At 33.7% G+C, this 9,213-nt stretch overlaps 1 long non-coding RNA gene across 1 annotated transcript; it reads right to left on the reverse strand.

Annotated features, from left to right (window-relative positions):
• Nucleotides 1-3,009: 3,009 nt before the first annotated feature.
• Nucleotides 3,010-3,512, reverse strand: LOC149091828 (uncharacterized). The gene is made up of 2 exons (XR_016196367.1): nt 3,321-3,512; nt 3,010-3,230 (listed from the first exon to the last, which is right to left on the reverse strand). It is a non-coding gene; the product is annotated as an uncharacterized LOC149091828 (long non-coding RNA).
• Nucleotides 3,513-9,213: the final 5,701 nt, after the last annotated feature.

Consider the following 9,213-nt stretch of genomic DNA (forward strand, 5'->3'; position numbering starts at 1 on the left):
TATTCATTTGTTTAAAAATTCTTTTCTCATTTATATGTTCCTTCATGTTCCATATCTCTTTCTTAAAGACCTTGAACTCAACTCAGTCTTCAAGTAAAGAGTATTAACATAATAAACACCCAACAGTTAAACAGCTTACCGCCATTTCTCTCCATTGATTTCTCTCTCTCTCTCTCTCTTTCGCTCCCTTTTCCACTCTCCTAGACTATTATGATTTAGCAACACAAATATTCACACAAGCAGGGCAACTGTTCAAGCACATTTCAATCTGCTAAATGCCAAAAGATTTCATTCTAAGTGATTGTTGTTCTTGGTTTAATAGCTCTGAGACTATTTGTTATTGTTGTTGCTGTTGTTTTTATTGTTGGTAGCATTTAGAATTTAGCTGGAAGGCAGAGGCAATTCCCAACAGCTTGCATTTTCACCTGGCATCCAGAACAACAAGAGAAATCTCAAATGACTAAATAACCAAATAGCTTAGCTCACATTTAATTGTTTATTATTTTAGACTCAAGCTGCATCATTTTCGGGCTTTTATTAAAATTTGAATATTAAATGTGGTAGGCAAATTTTAATTGCTTGCATTCAATTGAGCTAAGCTAACTTTAAACCTAAAATGTTTGTTTATTTTGTTTTGTTTAGTTTTTTTTATTTATTTTTTTATTAAATAATAGCTCAATATATTTATGGCTTTAATCCTTAAGCTCAAAAGGGGATTTTTCACTCTAATATTATATAGAATATATTATATACAATATATACAAAGAAACCCCAATAAATGTAGACTAAATATTTTATGTAATATGTCTAATAAGTATATGTAAATATTTATATTTCTTATACAAATAAATTTCCATGCAGATTTTCTTAATTAAAGTAACTGCAAACAATTCTGCTCTCAATAAAAGTTTTTCATTAGTGACAGCAGCAACACGAGTTGCTGGTTATCAAGTTGTTGGCAGTTGTGGTTGCGAGACAGGCTGACAAAATTCGATTACATTCGACACGATACAGACAGGAGAATAAACACACACGCACACACACACGCACACACACATTTAGGCCTATCTAGAGGCAAGAACATAATTTTAATGCTTACATAAACTTTAATTAAAACAACTTTGGTGAACGCTAAATAGCAACGCCACAAGCAACAAAATACGCACACACACACAGAGACGATAGATATATTCGCAAACACACACACACACACACACACACACCGAGTAGTTTTTTGCCACTTGACATGATGCTGCTAATGAAGTGCATGAATACCTTAACAACATGGAACACTGCTTCTTGTATGTGTGTGAGTGTGTGTGTGTGTGTGTGCGCCTCTGTGTCTGTGTGCGTGCTCATAATCATTTTGATGGGCACGTAAAACTCTAACTAAAATCACTCGAGCACCCATCTCTACCAACGCATATATATGCATGCATACATGTATGTACATACACATGTATGTATGCATGTCCGTCTCGCTCAAAATAGCAGCATACTAAGCTGCAACAACAACAAGCGTCACAACAAACAACTCGAGCACAACTACAGCACGAGCTGGCCAAAATTAATATACAACATTTGCACGTGACTTTGATATTGAAAGCGTTTCTGCTGTGCATTTCATGGGCTGGTGAAGCCGCCACGCCCCATAAGTATGCTATACAAAACAGCACTCAGCATTCATTGCGACACACACATGCACACATGTAGCCTGTATTTCACTCCGTCTGGATTTATGCAAAAACTTTGGCCAAACGAAAATAGAAAATGAGAAAAAAAGGAAAATTAATAATTTCTGCTTTTTATTTACAAGTTTGTTTTAGTGATAAAGCGCTGCAGAAATAAGCGAGAAACATGTGTGTGTGTGTGTGTGCGTGACTGTCTGATATGAGTGTGCATGCATGTGTATGTGTGTGTGTGTGTGTGTGTACAGCTTAATCCATAGACAGTATATATTTTGCTAGCTAAAAGTTTTAAGTCATATTAATAGAAGCATTTAAGCATACTTCTGTCATTCCTAATGTCAAATTTGACAATAAGTTTAACAAGTTGGCATGCTATAATAAATAATTCATTGATACTAAATATAAAAAAAATGCTAATATAATGTTATTTTTAGTAACATTATTCCTAGTGACAAATTTAACCTAACTTTTGAATATAATTTTAGCAAAAATTAATAAAGACAACAATTAGATGAAAACAGAAAGACTATGACAAATAATTGTAAGGTGTTCAATTTGGAGTAAAGTATTGCCTAAGCATTTCAGTTCAGTTTAGTTTTTAATATTTAGCATTTTCTCTTATATTTCAACTCAACTATCCACTAGACAGTCATTGATCAGATTACGTAGTTTATATAGAACTTAAAATATTTATCCTGATGTTAAATTCCATTGTTAAGCATGTATACTTTTATCAGTTGTATTCACAACAATTCAATGCCAATAAATAGTTTAAGCTAAGCACACAAAACAAAGAGTCTTAAATAAATTGAACAATAGTTTAAGCACACATACACGCACACACACACACAAACTCCCATTAAACCTAATGCTAAACCCCAATTGAAAAAAAACTATCCAAAATAAGTCGAAAATCCTTTTATACAGTGTAAACGTCTTGGCTTGGAGTATTTTACAATGTTCAAATATATCGAGAGCAGGAGTATTCACTCGCACTCACACTCGCACTCACACTCACACTCACACTCGCACCCATATTCGTATTTATAGTTGCTTTAGCTGGCTGCACGTGTTTGGAATTTCAATTGGAAATTATTTACAAAAGCCTTCCTGAGGGCTCCCACAATGGTTCTTTGAGGGGGGCATAAACTGTTGCTGTTTGACCTTTTTTTGTGTATGTGTGTGTATGTGTGTGCATAAGAGATGGTAAAAAATCAATGAATGCACCCACAAACACACACAGCTCTAATATCTGTATACATATTTAGGTCTATGCTCTCCTCAATAGTAGTAAACAAAGGCAAACTGACCGTAGGCCGGCTTCAAGATGGAATACCCACAGCAGCTGGATAATATAATACAATAATTAGGTAATTAATCATATAATGCACACACCAACACTCCAGGCGGGTCATTAAGTCGAACGAGCCCAGCTTCCTCCGCTCCAGCCATCCGCCCGTTCATCCAGCGCCACGCCTCCGACAGCCAAACACAAATTGCTAATTAAAGATAAACAAAACACTTAAAAACGCAACAATACGTCTACGTTTGCCGGCGGCACATTATGAAAATTGAAAAGAAAATATTTAATTATATAAACAATTGGAGCAAGTGGAAACTGAAAAAGTTTACCTGTTGTACACACAAAAACACATTAGATGATAAAGAAGGCAGCAGACTGTGGGAGAGAAACTTCTTCAGCAAAGTTCCAGGCGAGCTAATGCTATTTATTATGATATTTAGCAAGGCTCCACTTGCTGTGTATATATACATATACCTGTATATACATACATACGTATATTTACATACATATATGCGTTTTAGCTAAGCATGTCTTCTATTCAATCAAGTTTGAGGCGAGCAACTTTTAATAAAAAGACTTCATACTTTTGAAAACATGATTTATAAAATGTGAATAGAAGTTTTTCCTAAAAACTTGAGGAAAGCCGATTTACTTTCAAGTGTTTTTAAGCAAAGGTTTTTGCTTGGGAAAAATTCAATTTTCGAAGCCAGATTTGATAGTATCTAAATATAAATTTATTGATACTAAATTGAACTAATCTCTTTTACTAAATTTTATTTAGACAATTAATTAAAAATAATAAAATAATGATAATAAATATTTATCATAAATATATAGTACTTTAGTTATGATAACAATAAAAAATTTATTAAAAACATTTTCTTTTTAAAACATATTTTGGCGACCAAACACGTTAGTTATTTTTAAAGAATTACTTTAAAAACAGAAAAAAACTGGAAAATTAAATACAATTTTTAAATATATATTTTTTCTTTTTTTTTAGATACATTACATTATTATTAATATTATAATTTTTTGTTGTTTTATTTATTTTTTATATTATATTGATTTATTATTATTATTTTTTATTTAGAAATAATTTAAATATATTTAAGTGGAAATATGTAATTTTATATTAATATTATTAAAAATTGTATTTATAACATGTTTTTTTTTGTAAATATATAAATCCTTTTGCCACATATTCAAATTAAATATAATTTTTTAAGGGCTTAATCACATTAAAAAACAATTCCTTTTAAAGCGCTTCAACTTTCACGATATCTCATTTAAAGAAGCGATTTTTGATAAGCTACAAAATCCAAATAAAATCAAATAAAGCAACAAAAGAGATAAAGATTGAGGGCGAAAAAAAAAAAAAAAAATAGAAGCAAATCAACTAAATTGTAAAAGTGGCCAAGATAGACACATTTACATATATATATATATATATATATATATATATATATATATATATATATATATATATATATATATATATATATATATATATATATTTGGGCCACGCAGACAATTTAAAACTCATCAATTCACCTAAAAGCCGCGCCCCAAAAACAATTGAGCTATAAATGTTTGTTTACTTAAGGCGACAAAACGACAAAATAAAACTTTGGAGGGGAGCGATAAAAAAAAAAAACGTGAAGAAAATAAATAAAAAAAAGTCCAAAAATATTAAGATAAAGCAAGACCACAAAGAAAAATGCAGGCGCAGCCCTGAAAAATCCATTTACTGCTGCGTTTTTAGTATTTATGCTCGAATTTTGCGTAAAAACTTTTCATAATTGAAATAAAATTCGGAGAAAAAATATATAAAAAACAAAAAAAAACAAGTAAGAAAGCTCTAGTCGAGACTGCTCGACTACGAGATCCCCTGAACCCTTCGAGCAACTGATATTTCAATAATAATTCGCACATACACACGCACACATACACACACACGCATACAAACAAACACACGCACACACACACACACGCATATACAAGCGATTGCGCTTGGGTTGCGCTGCAGTGTGGCAATATTTTGAGAAATTATTTGTTGAATAATTTAATTTCTAGACGTACGATCGTAATGAAACTTTCAGAACGTAATCATGATGTATAAATGTATGTGTATACCGAAGCTCAAGTCTCTAGTATTTGATATACGACTTCTACAAAGATGAGGGTGAGGGGGTGGATATAGGGGTGGGGGGTAAATTTTAACAAAAACCGAAATTGTATAAAATTCATCTTAGTATACATTTTAAATTTGGAGACTCTAGCTTAAAAGATGTAGGAGATATAATTTTTAAACTGATCTTCGATAAGGTTTTTTATCGATAAAAAAGTATCGGAATGAGTTATCGTTTTTTAGTGATAAACTCGATATGCGCGTGATAATTACGGACATTTTAAAAAAAAGTTGAAGTCTCTAGCTCTTATATCTTCTGAAATCGACGCGTTCATACATACGGACGGACGGACGGACGGACGGACGGACGGACGGACGGACGGACGGACGGACGGACGGACGGACGGACGGACGGACAGACAGACGGACAGGGCTAAATCAACTCAGCTCTTCGCCCTGATCAAGAATATATATACTTTGTGGGGTCTGCCACGCCTCCTTCTGCCTGTTACATACTTTTAACAAAACCATTATACCCTGATTTCCCATTTTCAATGGGTTCAGGGTATAAAAAGTAGTCAAAAAGGAACAATAGGATTTTTATAGCTTGACGCGCTGCGTAATGCGCAAGGGAAATGCCCCGCCCAAATCAAAGTATCAATGAAAAGCTATCCCTACACGCACACGCACGCACACAAATACATACGTACATATATATGGTGGGTATATAAATATAATATGCCGTATGCCCCCGGCGGAGTTGTAGCAAAAATTTAATCAAGCTTTGGCCAGGCGCACAAATAATTTTCGCAAATTCGTTTACGGCATTTTCCTTTTGCTGCCTCGCCCTCACCCACACCCACACCCATCACTTTTCCGCTCACTTCTGCTGCCGCCCTCAACCCCTCGGGTAATGGACATGCAAAACGCTTTTTAATCCCAGCAAAAAGGGAAAGCTGGACAAACGCATTGGCCAATTTGCGTCCGAGTAGAAAAAACTGTTACTGAACACCGCAGGCCGTACGCAGAAGGCAGCAAGCAAGCAGCAGGCTGTCAATGCCGCAGGATGCGCATAAACTGACAACGATGGCTATATATATATATATATATATATATCATTTATAGATATATTTTTTTTTAACTATGCGCTGATGCAATCGGAATATACTTGACAGCTATAATCGAATGTTGTTCAGTTTGAACGAACGAATGACTTTTGCTAGTGCGGCTGCCTCTGCATAACTGTAAAGTTCTTTCTTTCTTTTCTTTTTTCATATTTATCATTATTGTTTATCGTTTTCTGAGCTGTTTTGCTCATTTATGAAACTTAATTTTAAGACGAAAACAAATAATAGATGTCATCCTCTTTAATATACAGCTGCGAAAAATAAAATAGCACCACTTGCATATTCAGAGTTTGAGGAGTTCTCCTGGACACATTTATCAATGTATTGATGTAATTTTTTCACTCAGATAAGCAGAAATTAATTAGTTATTACGGCAAAAAAGAATTATTACAAAAATATTCATAGTTTTTATATAATTCAAAAAATTCTCAAAAAAGTCGAAATAATGCCGAAAAAAATAATAGCACCACTACTACTTTTCGAGTGAAAACCTGTATTTTTAGCAGAGTTACATATCTTCAAAAGCCTTTATTGATGAGATTTGTTGTTTATATATCTATTTTAATTAAAAAACTTACAAAATTTGTAAAAATTTTCAAAAAATGGGTCATGGAAAGTATTGCACCCCCGAACAACGCAATCTAATCAAAAAGTTGATTTCGGGTCGAAATTTTCACAGGAGAGTTGGTCGTTTGATGGGTTATTCACATAAAAAGATCCACCATGCATTAATCCATAAAAAAAATGGTGAAAAATGCGGACGGCGTTGAGTTCTGACCTAGCAACAGATGACTTGACTCATTCGCGTGAGTAAAAAAGATCCTTTTAAGTCGGCTACTCAACTGAAAAAGGACCTAAACATATCAGCAATAGACCAAACAGTACGGAAATACTTAAAACATTACGATTTAAATGCTTTCCGTTCAAGAAAAGTATCATATTTGAATAGAAAACACATTTCTAAACGGATGGCATTGGCAAAGGATCACAAATATTGGTCTGCGCAGGAATAGAGCAACATTCTTTGGCTTGATGAAAGTAAGATGATAATGTTTGGTGGAAAGGGATCGCAGTCCAACGTTAGAAGTCCACAGAACTTGCAATTCAACCCTAGACGTACAACAAAAACCATTAAAGGTGGAGGATCAAATGTAAGGGTATGGTGTTGCTTTTTGTACTATGGTGTAGGTCCAATTCATTGGATCAAAACCATAACTGACCAACATGTTTATGTTGATATATTTGAATAAGTGATGCTGGATACAATATACCACTAAAATGGGTCTTCCAGCAAGACAATGACCCCAAAAACACCGGAAGGAAAGCGAAGGAATGGTTCCAGGAGAACTCAATCGACTAACCTGCACAGCCGGCGGACCTAAATCTAATCGAAAATTTGTGGGCAGATGACAGAAAATAGTTTCTGAATGTAATACAAGCAATGCAAAAAAGTTTTGGGAAGTCGCTTAGGAGTCCTGAGCTAAAATTCCCTTTAAACGATGTCAGGACTTGGTTGAATCCATGTCTGGGCGTTGAGCAGCCCTAATTGCTAACAAAGGCAAATCAAATAAATGCTAAATTTAAGGGAGTATATTTATTTTCATTTGTCATTAACAATAAACTAAAAGTTTTTACTCATTTTAATTTTTTAAATGATTTTTAGCGCAAAATGAAAAAGTGGTGCTATTATTTTTTTCGGCATTTTTTCGGCTTTTTTGAGAATTTTTTGAATTATATAAAAACTATGAATATTTTTGTAATAATTCTTTTTTGCCGTAATAACTAATTCATTTCTGCTTATCTGAGTGAAAAAATTACATGAATACATTGATAAATGTGTCCAGGAGAACGCCTCAAACTCTGAATATGCAAGTGGTGCTATTTTATTTTTCGCAGCTGTATATTATTCATATGTTTTCAAGATTTTTAAGCTATAGTAGATATAAGACTTTTATGATAGGCAAGTCAATAGGAGTATGTAATTATGAATATAGGAATTTTCTAGATTACTTCATATTATATATTACATTATTGACTACTTAATAAATTTGATATATTATTGACCAATTAATATATATTATTAGACAATTGACACAAATGAAAAGACTCAATTATTTGTCAATCGATATTTTTATATATTATATTATATATATATAATCGATTTTTTATATCGTTGATTTCTCTAGGTTTTTGGCTTTAAATTTTAACGGCTCTCTGCATTATTCTGTTCGCAGACATTCGCGCACTCCTGCTCTTCAGTCTCTGCTCCATTTTCGTTTTTCTATTTACGTATTTTCGCATTTTATTATATTTTATTTGGCTGGCAGCAGCTGCTCAGCTGCTCTCTGCTCTGTTTTCAATAACTGTGAATAAAATGAATAGATGGCACCCATTGGCAAAATCTTCTTGCCCCGAAAATGCTTGCGGCCAGACGACGGACAAACAGCCACTAAGGCGTTTTTGTGTTCCCGATGCGGTTTATTAAAAATAATATACATTTTATGTAGCTATATGAATTTTAATATATATACAAAATAGAAGAGAAAATCAAAATAAAAAGAAAAAGTATAGAAAAATAAAAACATTCTATAAGAATTTAGTTGAGCTCAAAATTTAACAAAGTTTTGCAGCTGGCAGCCAAAGGCCGTTGGCCAGATGTCAGCTGAAAGTGGGCAGCTTGCAGTTTTGTGCAAATACCATACACACACCTCTCTCTCTCTCTCTGTGGGTGTCTGTCTCGTTCCCTCTCTTTTGCCCACAGCTTTTCATTTGGCTTTGAGGTTTTTCCCGCTTCTGTTTTTCTCATATTGCGCATTTGCATTTGTATCTGAATCCAGGGCAGCTCAAAGATTTATTTGTCAGATACGCTTTGGCTTGATTTATGAAGGTGTGCGTGCGAGTGTAGAGTTGCCCACTGGGGAGCTAACGAGCCGAGTGCGCGACCTCCCCTATTCACCCTAAACC

This window comes from Drosophila navojoa, chromosome 3, assembly GCF_054131105.1.
Source record: "Drosophila navojoa isolate 15081-1374.11 chromosome 3, UAZ_NAV_1.0, whole genome shotgun sequence".
In the NCBI taxonomy this organism is placed as follows: domain Eukaryota; kingdom Metazoa; phylum Arthropoda; class Insecta; order Diptera; family Drosophilidae; genus Drosophila; species Drosophila navojoa.